This window comes from Zootoca vivipara, chromosome 3, assembly GCF_965207765.1.
Source record: "Zootoca vivipara chromosome 3, rZooViv2.hap1.1, whole genome shotgun sequence".
Lineage (NCBI taxonomy): Eukaryota > Metazoa > Chordata > Lepidosauria > Squamata > Lacertidae > Zootoca > Zootoca vivipara.
This window is the reverse complement of record NC_142586.1, coordinates 112,431,232-112,447,745: the sequence shown is the minus strand read 5'-3', so window position 1 is coordinate 112,447,745 and position 16,514 is coordinate 112,431,232. Positions and strand designations below refer to the sequence as shown.

General features: G+C 44.9%; 1 long non-coding RNA gene across 1 annotated transcript; it reads right to left on the bottom strand.

The window, feature by feature from the left end:
• Nucleotides 1-6,193: 6,193 nt before the first annotated feature.
• LOC148686421 (uncharacterized) lies at nt 6,194-11,758 on the bottom strand. Its single transcript, XR_015949399.1, has 3 exons — nt 11,632-11,758; nt 7,734-9,217; nt 6,194-6,364 (listed from the first exon to the last, which is right to left on the bottom strand). It is a non-coding gene; the product is annotated as an uncharacterized LOC148686421 (long non-coding RNA).
• Nucleotides 11,759-16,514: the final 4,756 nt, after the last annotated feature.

Genomic DNA, 16,514 nt, shown 5'->3' with positions numbered 1-16,514 from the left:
TATGATGCCATGTTTACATCACTGGAGCAAAATGCTTCCTTTTTAGATTTTGCGTTGCTTTTCTAAAGTCTGGACCTGGGTGGTAACATGTGAAGGAAAAATTCGGTAGCCTTGGGTGTAACCACATCAGACATGATTGTGCAGGTTCAACATGTCTATGAACTCATGGATGGAATTAAATGTGGGCAACTGAGCAACTTGGTGAATACTAGTGGGCAGCTGGTTTTAACTCAATGGAATAGCAGAGCCCTGAGGTTTGCGGTAAAGGATTTTGTTAATAGATGTGTGGAGATGAACTGGGATAATATGTCTATCATCAAGCGTACAGAGCTTTGGAAGAATGGCAGGACAATTGAATTGTCAACTTGTGATTGTGGAAACTAACCCAGATTATCATATTCCTTCTCTCACCAGGATATAACTGATTGGAGCAGGTCTAATTGATGCCTCAGTTCTTCTAAAAAATCATCTCCTGACTTAATTCCATCCTGATCTGCTGAACTTCTTGCTAGCAGAAGAATGAGAAGATAATTGAACTTTGTTTACGTTAATACCTTTTGCTCCATAAAAGCATTGCAGTCATCTAAACAATCGGTCATGTTTCTCTTTGGTTTAAAAGGAAGTGGGAGGATAATGTATTATTCTTCATAATACAATTTGTAACCAAACTTTATAATGGCAGATGCCCCCATTTAAAAGACACAATACAGCTATGCATATCCACATTCATGCATGAGAATGAAGACTGGATTCATCACAGGGTGAAATTGCATCTAATCCAGGTATTTAAGCCCCCATTCAGCAATGGAGCGGGTGGCGCTGTGGTCTAAACCACCAAGTTTCTTGGACTTGCCAATCGGAAGGTTGGCAGTTTCAATCTGTGTGACGGTGTGAGCTCCTATTGTTCTGTCCCAGCTTCTGCAGTTCAAAAGCACACCAGTGCAAGTAGGTAAATAGGTACCACTGCAGTAGAAAGGTAAATGGCGTTTCCGTGCGCTCTGGCTTCCGTCATGGTGTCCTGTTGTGCCAGAAGTGGTTTAGTCAGAAGCGGTTTAGTCATGCTGGCCACATGACCTAGAAAGCTGTCTGCGGACAAATGCCGGCTCCCTCAGCTTGAAAGCAAGATGAGTGCTACACTCCATAGTCGCCTCTCACTGGACTTAACCCCCCCGGGGGGGAGCCTTTACTAGGTGTGGCTGCACCTTCTGTTGAGTAGATCATATTTTCCACATAGGGACAAGAAACATTTGGATACCTTAAACCAAGCAAAACTGAATAAAGTGTCCTGAATGGCATTTACTTTTTGAGTTTTCCTGTTACTATTTAGGAACTGTGATTTTTCCCCAAATACAAGAAACCCACATGGATGAATGTCACAATTGTGTAAATGTAATGATTAATTGGGTTTTCTTTCAGCACACAAATTATCAGGAAAGGTTTGCATCACTCCTCAAATGGGACCCACCTAATACTCCATTGATTGCAACTATATCTATAGAAGGCTCCCAGAAACATGATTTCATTAGAAAATGGAGCTTATCATGTGACTCACCCATGAGATGGCATCCTGGTTTTTCATTATGATGTGTTGGGGGGTATGTAAAATCACACAAAGGTTAAATATGACAGCCACGGGGGAAGGGAAGGATGTGTAGAAAGAATGACAACAGAATCTTCTTTTCGCAGCTCATTCCATATACACGACAAATACAGCCAGCAACAGCCAGTTATTTCACAAGTGCCATAGAAACCAACTCCTAAGGGCGAAGCCTTGCTTTTTCATGTTAAATTGGAGCTAACGTCAAATCTGGAGAAAGCCCAAATGGCCATTAGTTCCAACTGAGCACTAAAGAGCCGTTCCCCCATCCTATTTATTTTTTGTTCTTCTAATGTATTTTTGGATGAGAAGAGATGAAGAAAAACAATAACGAGTGGGAGAGTTTTTCCTTTTTGGAAGCTCAGCTTTCTATCTACCATGACATGACCTACTATTGTCTAATCCTCCAATTTTCAAATTTAGAGTAAATTTTAGAAGCCATTCCATGTATATTAAACTAGGTCTATTATTCTTTGTATAGGGATTGTTGACCTTTGTGTGTGTTGGTACGAACAGAACTAGAGTCACAGCTGCTGGGACATTTTCATAGGATCTTAAAATTGTTGAGATGGAAGGGAACCCAAGGGTCATCTTGTCTAACCTCTTTCAATGCAGGAATCACTGTTAAAGCATCCCTGACAGACAGACATCCAACCTCTGCTTAAAAATCTCCAAAAAAGGAGAGCCCACCATGAGTCTGTTCCACTGTCAAACGGTTCTGAATGTCAGAAAGTTCCTCCTAATGACTAGTTGGAATCTCCTTTCTGGTAATTCTGCTGCTCCAGAGGGGAAGACCTGGTTCAGGTCTTCCCCTCTGGAGCAGCAGGAAAAAAAATGCTTGTGCCATCTTCCATGTGACAGTCCTTCAAATAAATATGATGACCATATCACCTCTCAGTCTCCTCTTCTCCAGGCTAAACATATCCAGCTCCCTCAACCATTCCGCATAAGGCTGGTTTCCAGACCCCTGATCATCTGGTTGTCCTCCTCTGCAAAACTCCCAGATCATCAATATACTTCTTAAACTGTCGAAACAAAATAAAAAATTCCTTTCAGCAGCACCTTAGAGACTAACTAAGTTTGTCATTGGTATGAGCTTTCATGTGCATGCACACTTCTTCAGATACATACATGCACATGAAAGTTCATAGCAATGACGAACTTAGTTGGTCTCTAAGGTGCTGCTGGAAGGAATTTTTTTATTTTGTTTCGACTACGTCAGACCAACACGGCTACCTACCTGTAACTTCTTAAACTGTAGTACTAAGAACTAGACAGTAATGTAGCTGGGGTCTGACTAATGCAGTTCAACTTCAACTTCGTTGGACTGGTCATGTACGGATGCCTGATTATCGTCTTCCAAAGCAACTACTCTATTCCAAAGTTAAGAATGGAAAGTGTAATGCTGGTGGTCAACAAAAAAGGTTTAAAGACTCTCTGAAGGCAAATATTAAAAAATGTAGTATAAACACCAACAATTGGGGAACACTCGCCTGAGAGCGCTCCAGTTGGAGAAGAGCCTTTACCAAAGGTGCCATGGGCTTTGAAGACACTCGAACTCAGGATGCAAGGGAGAAACATGCTAAAAAGAAGGCATGCTTGGCAAATCCACACTGTGATCAACTCCTGCCCGGAAACCAATGTCCCCACTGTGGAAAGACGTGTGGATCCAGAATTGGCCTCCACAGTCAATTACGGACTCATTGTTAAAACCCTGGTTATGGAAGACAATCTTACTCGGCTATGAGTGATCGCCAAAAAAGAAGAAGACGTTTCGGAAATTTTTCCATTGCTCTTTTCCATGCTTCATTGTTCTGCGACTTTAACAACAGCTGCAAAAGTCCCTCTGTCCCAATAAATAGCCTATTTTTCACCATTTCCCCTCTCAGCTTGGGAAGAACAGTGGTATGTCGAACAGCAGATGACTTATTAAAGAACCTTATCAGTTCCTTGAGAAGTTCACAAACTCCATTCATCCTTCCATCCAACTGAAGGTAAATGAGCTATTATACTTCCAATTAAATGAAATTCAAAGTCCTTTCAACATTATTCAGTTCACTCCATGAATAATAAAGGATGGGGAAGAGTCAGCTCTACGTTTCCATTGTAAACCTTTGGCAATATATAGCTTCCCTCCCTTTTTCCTTTTTTAACACACATAGTTCTGTTTAATGTCATATTCCATATCTGTAATCCAATTTCTTCCATCCTCACCTGCACCCCTAACGCCTATGGGTAAGACGACCCTGTCTGTGTCCAAGCACCCCCACTTTTCTCTCTCCCTTTTTGCTCCAGAGGTTCCATGTGAAAACTTACTCTTTAAAGCTGAACCAGAGCAAATATCAATTTGAGTTTCCCATGGATTACTGTTTGTTCAGAATCGACTTCATGGTAAAAGCTATGAAGGGGGGGGGAGGGTGCTTGAACATGGAGCTTTAAAGCATGGGAATTGCCTGCAAATCTAAGTGTTGATAAGTCTTGAGTTGTGTGCTTTATTTCATCTTACCCTCTCCTTCTGTGGCTGGATTAGTGTATTTCCATCTTCCACCACGCCAACCCCTTTCACACTCATTGGGGCTGGGTTTGAATTCCCCCCCTCCTTCCCTCCCTCCCTGTCTTTCTCTGTGATGCTGGGACAATAGCACCAACAATGCAAATACTGGCTGTCGTTAGAAGAGCTGCAATCTCTTCTAAGTCTGCTGGAGTGACCTCCAATCTCAGGCACTGGCAGAGGAAGGGGGTGCGGGAGATGTGGTTTGCCCCAGGTGTCATCCCTGAGGGGGGGTGACATCACCGCACTGCCACCCCCATGCTCGCTGCACGGGTGGTGGGTGGCTAGGGATGCTTGCTGCACAGGCAGCTAGCAGCGCCCCCGACGCTTGTCACAAGGGTGGCAAGCAACTACCGGTAGGTATGCTCACCGTGCGGCCGGCTAGCCCCACCCCCACACTGTTCTGTGTGCCGGAGCAGGTACGGTAGCTCCGCCTCTGATCTCAGGTAGCCAGTACTTTCTCATATTCTCTCAAATGCACAATTTCACAATTTCTTTCTTTTTCTTTTTTTTACATTGTTGAAAGAAATTAAAATAACCCACCCGTAATGACCCAATATTCTCGTAATGATCTAAACTCTCTTCGAGACTACAGCTAAATCCATTCCTCAGCTTGGATCTTATAATTTAAAGGGAGGAGTTTTATCTAAATTTTGTGGGGAGTTGAGAGGGCTTTGAAACCTCAACTAGGTGCAAAGGTCAAGAGCCGCGCAATATATTAGAGTTAAAGTTAAACAAAATCACTATAAACTGCTCTATCAATGGTGTATGACTCCATACACAGTAGGATTTATAGTATGTACGATGGAAAACTATAGACATTTGAATATTAAGAGTGTGTATGAAACACAGGACCCAGGTGGCGCTGTGGGTTAAACCACACAGTCTAGGGCTTGCTGATCAGAAGGTCGGCGGTTCGAATCTCTGCAACGGGGTGAGCTCCCGTTGTTTGGTCCCAGCTCCTGCCCACCTAGCAGTTCGAAAGCACATCAAAGTGCAAGTAAATAAATAGGTACCGCTCCGGTGGGAAGGTAAACGGCGTTTCCGTGCGCTGCTCTGGTTCGCCAGAAGCAGCTTTGTCATGCTGGCCGCATGACCTGGAAGCTGTCTGCGGACAAACGCCGGCTCCCTCGGCCTATAGAGCGAGATGAGCGCCTCAACCCCAGAGTTGGACACGACTGGACCTGATGGTCAGGGGCCCCTTTACCTATATGAAACACAATTGCTTAGAGTGAAAAATAGCAGGTGGGAGGTCAGTGGTAACCTGTTGGAACAGGTTAAAAACTTATTTAAAAAACCTAGGCATACACTTCCAATATGACACCTCCTGGGATAACCATTGTAAACTCACACTTAATGGAGCAGATATTTTTACTCTGGCCATTACTTGCTTCTTCTTCAACAGAGGGAATCAAAACGTCGTAGCTGCATTGAAGGTTTTTAAATGCCAGAGTAGGTCAAAAACATCCATATAGCATCCCATTATGGACTGGTGCAATTAACCAGTCATTGGAACACACCCAAACAAAATTTCTGTGCAAAATCCTAGGACAGCCAAATTGTGTGCTATATGCAGCCATGTGTCTGGAAACTCGCCAAGGGCTTCTGGAAACCAAAGTGTGGTTCACCACTATAAAATTCTGTGTATATATTTAGCTATTTGGTGTGATAACCGTATATTGTGTTTTGAAATTTAATAAAGTTTAATACTACTTAGTAATAATGAGAAAAAGGAGGTGGTGAAGAGGAGGTGGAGAATAATAGTGAATCATCTCCAGGACGGAACTCTGTCAAAAGGACAAAATAACCCAAACAACCCAGAGCCCCTCAGCTAAGCACACTTTATAAGGAAGGGACATAACTCAATGGCAGAACATCTTCTTTCCTTGCAGAAGGTCTCAGGGTCAACCTCTGGCACCTTCACTTGGGATTGTGAGAGAAAACGGCCAGAAAGCCTGGAGAACAACTGCTGACAAGGCTAAGTTGGATGTACCAATAGTCTGACTCTGTATCTGTTCCCATGAAACATTCATTCACAGCCAACATAATTTTGTAGGCATTAAACTGCGCCTTTTATTTCTATTTTATTGGTAAGCAGCAATGTGCCCCTCCATAGCACTGCATTTTTTCCTTGTGGTCCGAAGGACAGAATTTGTCATCGCAGTAGCCTCCTATATTTTTACATAATGTTTCAATTTCCTTTTTCTCATCTTGCCCTGCACAAAATAAGAACAATTGTCTTAGAGGTGAAGGGAATAAATATACATCATTGTATGACCTCAGCTATCTCTGCACCCCATCCCCCCAAGGAAACAATATTAGCAATGGATTTCAAAAGGGGTGGGAAAAACAATTCTTATCTAACAAACCTCAAAGACAAAAGAGTAAAACCAAGAAGAAATTGCAACCACACTTTAAAACAAAGCAATGTTAAAATACTAAAACGGATCAATGTTACCACAACTTTCTAAGCATATGGGCAACCTTGTCTAAATAACAATGCTTATAGCAGGCACTGAAAAGAATACAGATAAGGCGCCTGCTTGGTCTCAATAGGGAGGGAGTTTCAAAGTTTGGAATTCCCTCAACAAGCAGATGTTTTCCCAGTTCCAAGGAAATTAACTCTCTTAGCTCATAGGTGACACACTCGTTCTTCTATGCCCCTTGATCTCCATTAGCCCACAATTAAGGGAGTCGGTCAAATTCTATATCCTCAGAAGATGGGAGCTTGTGTTTCTCCTTCCACAAATAATGCAAGTGGACAACCACAAAATTTCCAAAATGAAATCCTAACAGAAGGAAAGCAGAGAGATTTCTGACTGGCTTCCTGGAGTTCAGTGATGAGAGAGGTATTCCCTTAATCCAGGGGTGGGGAAAGAACTTGTATGATGTTTCCTGATTGCCTGGATAGAGGGCATGGTAGAGGGTTGTCTGGTGCACACAGACCACAGCCCTCAAAACATTATCAGACTCCTCTTGTAGCAGGACCTAGAACCGCTTATGGTCCCTGCTCTTAGACCTCAGAACCCTTGTTCAACATAGGGCAGGATTTAGGATAGCCTCCTCCTTCTCCCTCCCTCCTACAAACACATTATCTATTCCTTAGCTCTTCCATAGAGATGTATGTCTGCTTCTCTGTTTCCTCTGTCCTCCATCCACCTTTCTTCTCTTTTGTCTGAGGCTTGAAAAGCAGAAACAACCCTCCCCTAGGCTACACCTCTGTTCTTCCAAACAGGTGGTTTGGGATGGGAAGGAAACATAGCTGCCAAGTTTTCCCTTTTCTCGCGAGGAAGCCTATTCAGCATAAGGGAAAATCCCTGTAAAAAAGGGATAACTTGGCAGCTATGGAAGGAAACATAGCCAGCACCCCCTCCATCCTCACCAAACTCCATATCCTGTCCATTAATAATTTGTCAGGCTGCAACAGAGCAAAGCCCCAGACACAAGCTGGCCATGCTGGTGCCAAAGGGACCCCTGACCATTAGGTGCTGGAAGCTGGTGCTAGATGACTTCAAATCCAATATTTTTCATCTGTGATTTCTGTTTCAATGGTTTTTTTAAAAAAAAAATCAATGCATGTCTTACCTGCAGAAAACAGAAGCATCTCAGAAAACAGAAGGGCAACCACGAAAAGCCAGCGCAAACGCATTGCTGAAGCTTTACTGAGATCTCAAGTTGAGCAGCAAGAGCAGACTACTGGGGCAGAATACTCTGGTGATCATTCTGTGCCTCCTGGACCACTGAATAGCCACCTATTTGTAGGGTTTTGTGATATACTGACACGTAAGCTCTGTTCATGGGTAATCCGGATGTGATGCACGTGATGACAGGAATGATTCATCAAGGATACAAAAGAGGAACATAAAGTGAAGTTCATGACATTAACCATGAAATATTTTCAGAGTTCAAGGATTCAGTGGCATCTATTGTTTTAACAGTTGCTGTTTCCTGCTTTCAGCATTGTGGTCCATGGTTGTTGCTCCTCAAGGAAACATGGAGTACCAAAGCAAGGAAATACTGAACAGTGTGCTTTGACTTAAGGAAGTTTTCTGGATTCGGTGCATTGTAAATTTGATTTTATAACCCTTTGGTTGACAGCTGAGTGGAACACTAAGAGCATTGTTGCTATTCTGCTGGCTGCCACCCAGAGTGGCTGGGGAAATAGAGCCAGATGAGCAAGGTATACATGATAAAATTATTACAGTATTATAATAATAATAATAATAAGGTTAAGAAATATGCACTGGCCTGAAGCTGAACATCATTTTTTCTTGCAGCACACTTGATCACTGTCACAGTCATGTTGTATAATGTAATCTATACTGTGGCATTCTGGTGCTCAGAAGTCTCTGATCCTTTTCTGCACCTGTCTCAGTACTCATCTAGCCAAGGTCACAGAGTTCATCTCTGAATATGGCTGAACCCTCTCCGACTAGCTCAAGGGTCCTCTTGGATCCAGCTGTGTCACTGGGGATATAAGTGACATCAGGTGCCTGGGGACAATCTTTCAGCCATGGTCCTGTCTGGATAGAAACACTGGCCATGATCATTCACATTTTCAGAGTCTCCAAATTGAACTCAAGTAGTGTGTTGCTCAGAGTTGCCTTTGAAAACTATTTTGCAAAGACAGCTAATCCAAAATGCAGTTGGAAGATTCTTGACCACAACAATTGTCACTTGGATTTTGAGAAAGTTCAAACCTGAGGAGGAAACATCAGGAATATTCTATAATACAATTGGGATGGAATCATATCTTGCAGCACATATTATAAAAATGACATTCACACCTGCATTTCTTTCATGTTTTTAATGAGTGGAATACACTGCTTTATCTGCGTTGAGCAGAAATAAGTTTTCTTGGCTTCCCTGACTGAAGATCCATCTTTTTTTCAGGTAGTCAAGGTTAAGAAACATGCACTGGCTTGGAGCTGCAAATCATTGTTTCTCACAGCACATTTCTTTGTTGCCAGCACAGTCACTATAGTCTTCGCTTCGTGGGGCGCATATTTTAGCAGAGCTGGGAATTACACACTCATATCCTGCATGTTTACAATATTCTCCGTTAGCTCCTGTAAGAGAGGGAAATGGAAAGAAATTTAGACAGATAAATACCGGTAAGGAGAATGAGATTCTGACCTGCCAGGCAGGCTGATCAAACAAAGAGAGGAGGGGTGACTGAAAGAGAGAAGATGAACAGAGTGAGATAACATAGAGAGATTTATTGCTGTAATTGGTTTCCTTATTTTCCACATTTATTTTAAAGTGGGCTGTCACCAAATTGGACCCTGCTGCCTGGTGCACCGGTGTCGCCTATTCTTAGTTGACTAAAGCATTTTCCTTATTTTTCCACATTTATTTTAAACAAAAAACTCTAGGGATTGAATTCTGGATTTCTGAAATTCTGGATTTTTAAGCTTCAGTGTTCCAGGTTCTATATAACCATTGCATAATAGTATTCCTAAATATTCATGATAAGATTTAAACCAACGTACATATATTTATAATATACGTCTATACTGTTTCACCACCTGAGACGAAAAAGAGACATAGGGCAGGATTTAGGATATCCTCCTTCTTCTCCGGGATCATCTTTACAATGGTCCTGGTTGTGGGCAGGACCGCGAGCCAGTTCCACCCCCATGGGCGGAGTAGAAGCCTCCGTGCCAGGGTGGCACCACAATCATCCCAGGCCTATTTGGCCAATCAATTTTGAGCTGGATGATTGAGGGGAGTTTAAAAGAGGCCACGCGACGTGTGATGAGCTTCTGCTTCGCACTGCCGGACACCCTCCCCCCCCCTCCCTGTCTTTATATGTGTGAGCTTTGGCCTTGCTTTGGACTTTGGTTGGTCGCCTGTCTTGGAGCAGGGGCCGGGTAGGGATTTTTTCCCATTTGGCAAATTGGCACTGGCCACTTGGTTTTTCACCTACCTCTTAGCCATCATCACAACTTTTTAAGGCTTGGCGGTTAGGCATTGGCTCATTCATTTTTTGGGGGAGGGGAGGTCAGCCATTGCCTGCCCCTCCACTTGATATGGGGTATTCCGTTATAGGAATCCAGGGCCTGGATCCTGTTCGAAGTCCGCTTGAGGGGCTAAGGCCATGCCAGGCCTCTGGGAATACCGAGGTGAGCTGCAGGCGGGGTCCCCAGATGTGACTCCCTCTTGGGTGGTTTACCTTACTTGACTACCTGCAAAGGGGGCAAGAGTTGGATATAGCCTTCGCCAATGCCTAAGCCAATACCACTCCTGTAATTCAATCCTCTATAATAATATCCAAGTGTCTCTGCGTCCAGTCCCTGTGTCCATGGGATTGCGCTACTGCGCATGTGCCCCACGGACAGCCGTTGGGACTTGGAGGCTCAGGTGCGCCGCCGGGACTGTAGGCTCTTACCACTCGCTGTGATGGGAGGGATTAACTACGTGAGGCTAAGCAGGGCGGCGGTGGAGGAAGACGCGGAGTCCTCCTGGGAGCAGCTGCCGACGCCGATGCCGACGCAGTTGCCGCCCCCACCTGCCAGCACCGGCCAGAGCCCTGGCAGTGCCGCTGATGCCAGTTCACGGGGGCCAGACATGCTGGGCGTGGGGGGCAGCGCGGGGGCCAGGCTGGCCAAGCCCTCCTTCGTCTCCTACATCAGCCTGGAGGTAGGTCGGGCACTGAGGGGACCAGGAGAGACTGTTGGTCTGAGAGGAAGGGAGTGCGCGCGGGCGGGTGGGGCTGGCTGGCGGCGCATGGGACGAGGAGGGAATTGGGACTCATTGGGAGAAGGGTTTATCTACACATTCCTGGTAAAATTAAATCGGGAGTCCCTCCAGGGAAATTATGTGTTTCTGTTAATGACCATGATGGTACCAGGGAAGTTCTCAAACAAGACATGATGACAATACACATAGTCCATCACCAATTATAGTTCACTGTTCTAGCACCCGCTAATTTAACGGGCTTCATGATACTAGTAATTTAATAAGGTTGTGGCCAAAATTTTATCCAATAACCTTAAACTAAAATTCTGTGTCTGTGTGAATTATTTTAATAAGGGGGGCTGGTCTGGGGCTTTGCCACACAAACACATTAACTATTCCTAACCTAGGGCAGGATTTAGGATAGCCTCCTTCTTCCTAGCTCCTACAAACACATTAACTATTCCTAACCTCTTCCATAGAGATGTATTTCTGCTTCTCTGTTTCCTCTGTCCTCCATCCACCTTTCTCCTCTTTTGTCTGAGGCTTGAAAAGCAGAAACATCCCTTGCCTAGGCTACACCTCTGTTCTTCCAAACAGGTGGTTTGGGATGGGAAGGAAACATAGCCAGCACCCCCTCCATCCTCATCAGACTCAATATCCTATCCATTAATAATTTGTCAGGCTGCAACGGAGCAAAGCCACAAACACAAGCTGGCCATGCTGGTCCTAGATGACTTCAAATCCCATATTTTTCATCTGTCATTTATATCTCAATGTTTTTTAATTTCAATGCATGTCTTACCGGCAGAAAACAGAAACATCTCAGAAAACAGAAGGGCAACCGCGAAAAGCAAGTGCAAATGCATTGCTGAAGCTTTACTCAGATCTCAGGTTGAGCAGCAAGAGTAGACTACTGAGGCAGAATACTCTGGTGATCGTTCTGTGCCTCCTGGACCACTTAAAGGTAAAGGTAAAGGGACCCCTGACCGTTAGGTCCAGTCGTGACCGACTCTGGGGTTGCGCGCTCATCTCGCATTATTGGCCGAGGGAGCCGGCGTATAGCTTCCAGGTCATGTGGCCAGCATGACAAAGCCACTTCTGGCAAACCAGAGCAGCACATGGAAACGCCGTTTACCTTCCCACTGTAGCGGTTCCTATTTATCTACTTGCATTTTGACGTGCTTTCGAACTGCTAGGTTGGCAGGAGCTGGGACCAAGCAACGGGAGCTCACCCCGTCACAGGGATTCGAACCGCCGACCTTCTGGTCAGCAAACCCTAGGATCAGTGGTTTAACCACAGCGCCACCTGGGTCCCTTACTAGCCACCTATTTGTAGGGTTTTGTGATATACTGACACATAAGCTCTGTGCATGGGTAATCCGGATGTGATGCACGTGATGACAGGAATGATTCATCAAGGATACAAAGGAAGAACATAAAGTGAAGTTCATGACATTAACCATGTTCAAGGATTCAATGGCATCTATTGTTTTAACAGTTTCTGTTTCCTGCTTTCAGGAGTAACAAAGCGAGGAAATAATGCACAGTGTGCATTAACTTAGGGGCGTTTTCTGGATTCGAATCCCTGCAACGGGGTGAGCTCCCATTGCTCGGTCCCAGCTCCTGCCCACCTAGCAGTTCGAAAGCACATCAAAGTGCAAGTAGATAAATAGGGACCGCTCCGGCGGGAAGGTAAACGGCATTTCCGTGTGCTGCTCTGGTTCGCCAGAAGCAGCTTTGTCATGCTGGCCACATGACCCGGAAGCTGTCTTCGGACAAACGCCGGCTCCCTCGGCCTATAGAGCGAGATGAGCGCTGCAACCCCAGAGTCGGACACGACTGGACCTGATGGTCAGGGGCCCTTTTTAAATTTGATTTTATAACCCTTTGGTTGACAGCTGAGTGGAACACTAAGAGCACTATTGCTATTCTGCTGGCGGCCACCCAGAGTGGCTGGAGAAATAGAGCCAGATGAGCAATTATTATTAGTAGTAGTATTATTATTAATCATCATAATCTGAGAAAACAGTTGTGATACACAGGACCAAATGCCTTGAATGCAAAAGTGTTCAGTTTGCATAGGAGATTGTAGGAAAGATGTTGTTTTGGTGCTCTGAGAGCATCCACAATATGGTTGAATGCAACTGGGGGAGATTTCATAACAAGAAGAAACTACATTACATTTAGTCAAATCATTATTTCCTTGCTTTGATACACTGTGTCTCCTTGAGGGGTGGTAGGCATGGACCACAATGCCTGAAAGCGGAAATAACATATCGGCAGAAACTTTTAAAACAATAGATGCTGCTGAACCCCAGGACCCTGAATAATGGGAAATGTCGTGGACTTTACTGTCTGCTCCTTGAACATTATGGTTTCCCACAATGCCTGAAGCAGGAAATAACCATAGCTGCCAAGTATCCCGTATCCGCCGGGAAAACCCCTTTTTTCTTACTGTTTCCCGGCGGTATCCCGTTTAGCGATAAATCCCGGCATTCTGCCGTAAATTCGCTTCTTCCCAACAGCCATTTTTCTGGTGCCGCTTTGCCCTTCTATGGGCACCAGAAAATGGCGACGTCGGCGCCGGAAGTCGCTTCCGCGCATGACCGGAAGTTGCGCGACGCGACTTCCGGTGGCGCTTCGCCCTTCTATGGGCATCAGAAAATGGCGGCGCCGGCGCCGGAAGTCGCTTTTTCGTGTTTCCGGTCATGCGCGGAAGCGACTTCCGGCGCTGGCGGCACCATTTTCTGATGCCCATAGAAGGGCGAAGCGCCACCGGAAGTTGCGTCACGCAACTTCCGGTCATGCGCGCGCTGCCGATCCCGGATCTTTACGACCCGGACTATGGGAAATAACATATAGGCAGAAACTTTTAAAACAATAGATGCTATTGAACCCCAGGACCCTGAATAAATATAATGGATAATGCCCTGGACTTTACTGTCTGCTCCTGAACATTATGGCTTTCCAATGAATAAAATACAGAATATATGGCGATTAACTTTTTTTTTGGTCTCCTTGATTGAGTTTATGTCATCACGAGGAGTGCATCTGAATCATCCATTCATTGGGCTTAGATGTCAGTACGTTACAAAACCCCATTAACAGATCAGCCTTCAGCCTTCCAGAAGACACAGAACATTAATCAAAGTATTCTGCCTCAGTAGTGAACTTCTGCACCCAGGGCATGTGGGCCTGTATATGACAGCAGCCTCCCTAATTATTCCACTCAGTTGCCAAGCAAAGGGTCTGAAATGGAATTTACAGCCCACAGAATGCTGAATATTATATCATGTTAATGTACTGATCAGCACTTCCTTGATATGGTATACTGTGTCTCCCTGAGCAGTAGTAGTCATGGACAATATCACCTATATAATTTTGTTAATATATTTATTAAATTTATGTACGAACATTTTCTCTGAAGGTAACATGGTTGTTCACAAAATTAAAATACAAAATGAAATCACAAAATACATAATAAATGCATAATAGAACAAAAGCAAAACAAACAAAAAAGAAACAAGAAATGATATGGGATCCAGAACTCAGCATGAATAGCGTCATGAACTTTACTCTCTGTTTCTTGAAAATTCCCAGCAGAAGAACTGAGAGGCAGTGGCGTTTCAATGGGGCCATGGGGGGGGGGTGGTGGTATGCCCCAGGTTCAATGTCTGTGGGGGGTGACAAGATGTCACCCTGCGGGGGCTCGTGGCAGTGTGAGCAGCCATTGTGCCACCGCATGTGTTGTACGTAGCGACACCGCGCATGCGCCCTACGTTTTATTGCCCTACTGAGTGTTTTATGGCTCAGCAGGGCTTCTTCCAGCCCGGCACGCTCCCAGAAGCTGCGCGCTCTCGGCTGTAAAATGCAGAGTTCCGTCGTCTCCTTTCTTGCACAAACGGAAGCTTGTGGAGCTTTCAGAAGTAGCTCATGAATAAAACCACGAAGTCCAGCTTCTGCTAATTCTACTGAACTTCATTTACAGTGAAAATAACAAACAAACCTGGTGAGAAATCAGGCATGGCTGCGTCTTCATTGCAACCAGAAACGAAACTAAAAACAGCATACAGAGAACAAAGGAACATTCCCGTATGTAGGAAAAACTCCCTCCTTCTCCTCCTCCCCAGTAACCAGCGTCACAGCTTCAGGCTTTTAACCCTTGCCAGCCTGAAAACCTCCACAAAGCACGCACGCCCCGGGTGCCACGATCCCTTCCTTTGCCCCTGCTGAGAGAGCGCGTTCTCCATTCATGGAGAGCACGGGTTGCAGAAGGGTTAACAAGACATCTCCCGGGTTGCTGGGCAGGTTAGACTAGATGGCCACAGGGTGATTGGGCATTTCTTGTTGCTGGGGTAAAAGGTATGTTGTAAGTTAATGATTGGCAACCACAGCCATTATAAACTCCTGCATGCAACTTTCTGGTTTCACTTTTGCCAAGTGCAATGGATCTCCCGCCCGCCCACCCTCTTTAAAGGTCTTCTTGCGATTGACATTGCTATGCCTGTCATGGGGTCGCCTGCTTTGGGGCAGGGGCCTGGTAGGAATTTTGTCCATTTGGCTGATTGACTGTTGCCATTTGGTTTTTGCCTACTGCGTAGCAAATCGTCACAACTTGTTAGGTTGGCGGTTAGGCATTAGTTAAAATTGGTTGGTGGAGGGGTATGGAAAGGCTGGGCCTACCCCTCAAAATTGCTGCTGCTTATAGAGGTATTCCATTAAAGGAATCCTGGGGCTCGACATGCTTTTGTCCGTACCATAGCTGCCAAGTCTCCCGTTTCCCCCGGGAAAACCCCTTTTTTACTTACCTTTTCCCGGTGGTCCCCCGTATCACTTCGTCTCCCGTTTTTCTCCGTTATTTTCTCCTGCCGGCGGCCATTTTTTTTCCGATTTGCCCTTCTATGGGCACCAAAAATGGCCGCTGCCAGCTTCAGCTTGTTTCTTCTTCAACAGAGGGAATCAAAACGTCCTAGCCGCACTAAAGGTTTTTTAATGCAAAAGAAGGCCCAAAACGTCCGTATGGCATCCCATTATGGATTGGTGCAATTAACCAGTCATTGGAACACATCCAATCAAAATTTCTGTGCAAAATCCTGGGACAGCCAAATTGTGTGCTGTATGCAGCCATGTGTCTGGAAACTGGCCAAGGGCTTCTGGAAACCAAAGTGTGGTTCACCACTATAAAATTCTGGTTCCACTTACATTTTAAGTCTGATCCATCTTATTTAACTTTCCATATGCTGGTGGAATCCAAACACTACAAATGGTTGTCTGTCATTAAGAGCAGAAAATCAGTCACTGCCTATGCTCCCACAATTGGAAGCATTCCAGACAATGAAGCACAGAATAATAGAGATTTTATTCCAAACCCTAAGCAGTGCAGCCAATAAAACCTGTTCCCAATTGGGGTTGGGAATTCCACCCTTATTTGGCCAGGGTGCTCCATATTTACATCTCTTTTATTATCCCCATCTATGCAGAGCTCTTTCCCTTGCGAGATTTAATGTTTTGCATTCTGCAGTCTTGCAAGGTAGGTTCTTCAGAATCCCATATTCTGAATGGCACTGCCCCTGAATGGCACTGCCCCTGTATCGATGTCTGGACAGTTTTATCCTCCTACTATGTTTTGTCACATGTGCTGTGTTCCAATCTATGTATATGATGTACTGTACTCTTACGATGCCA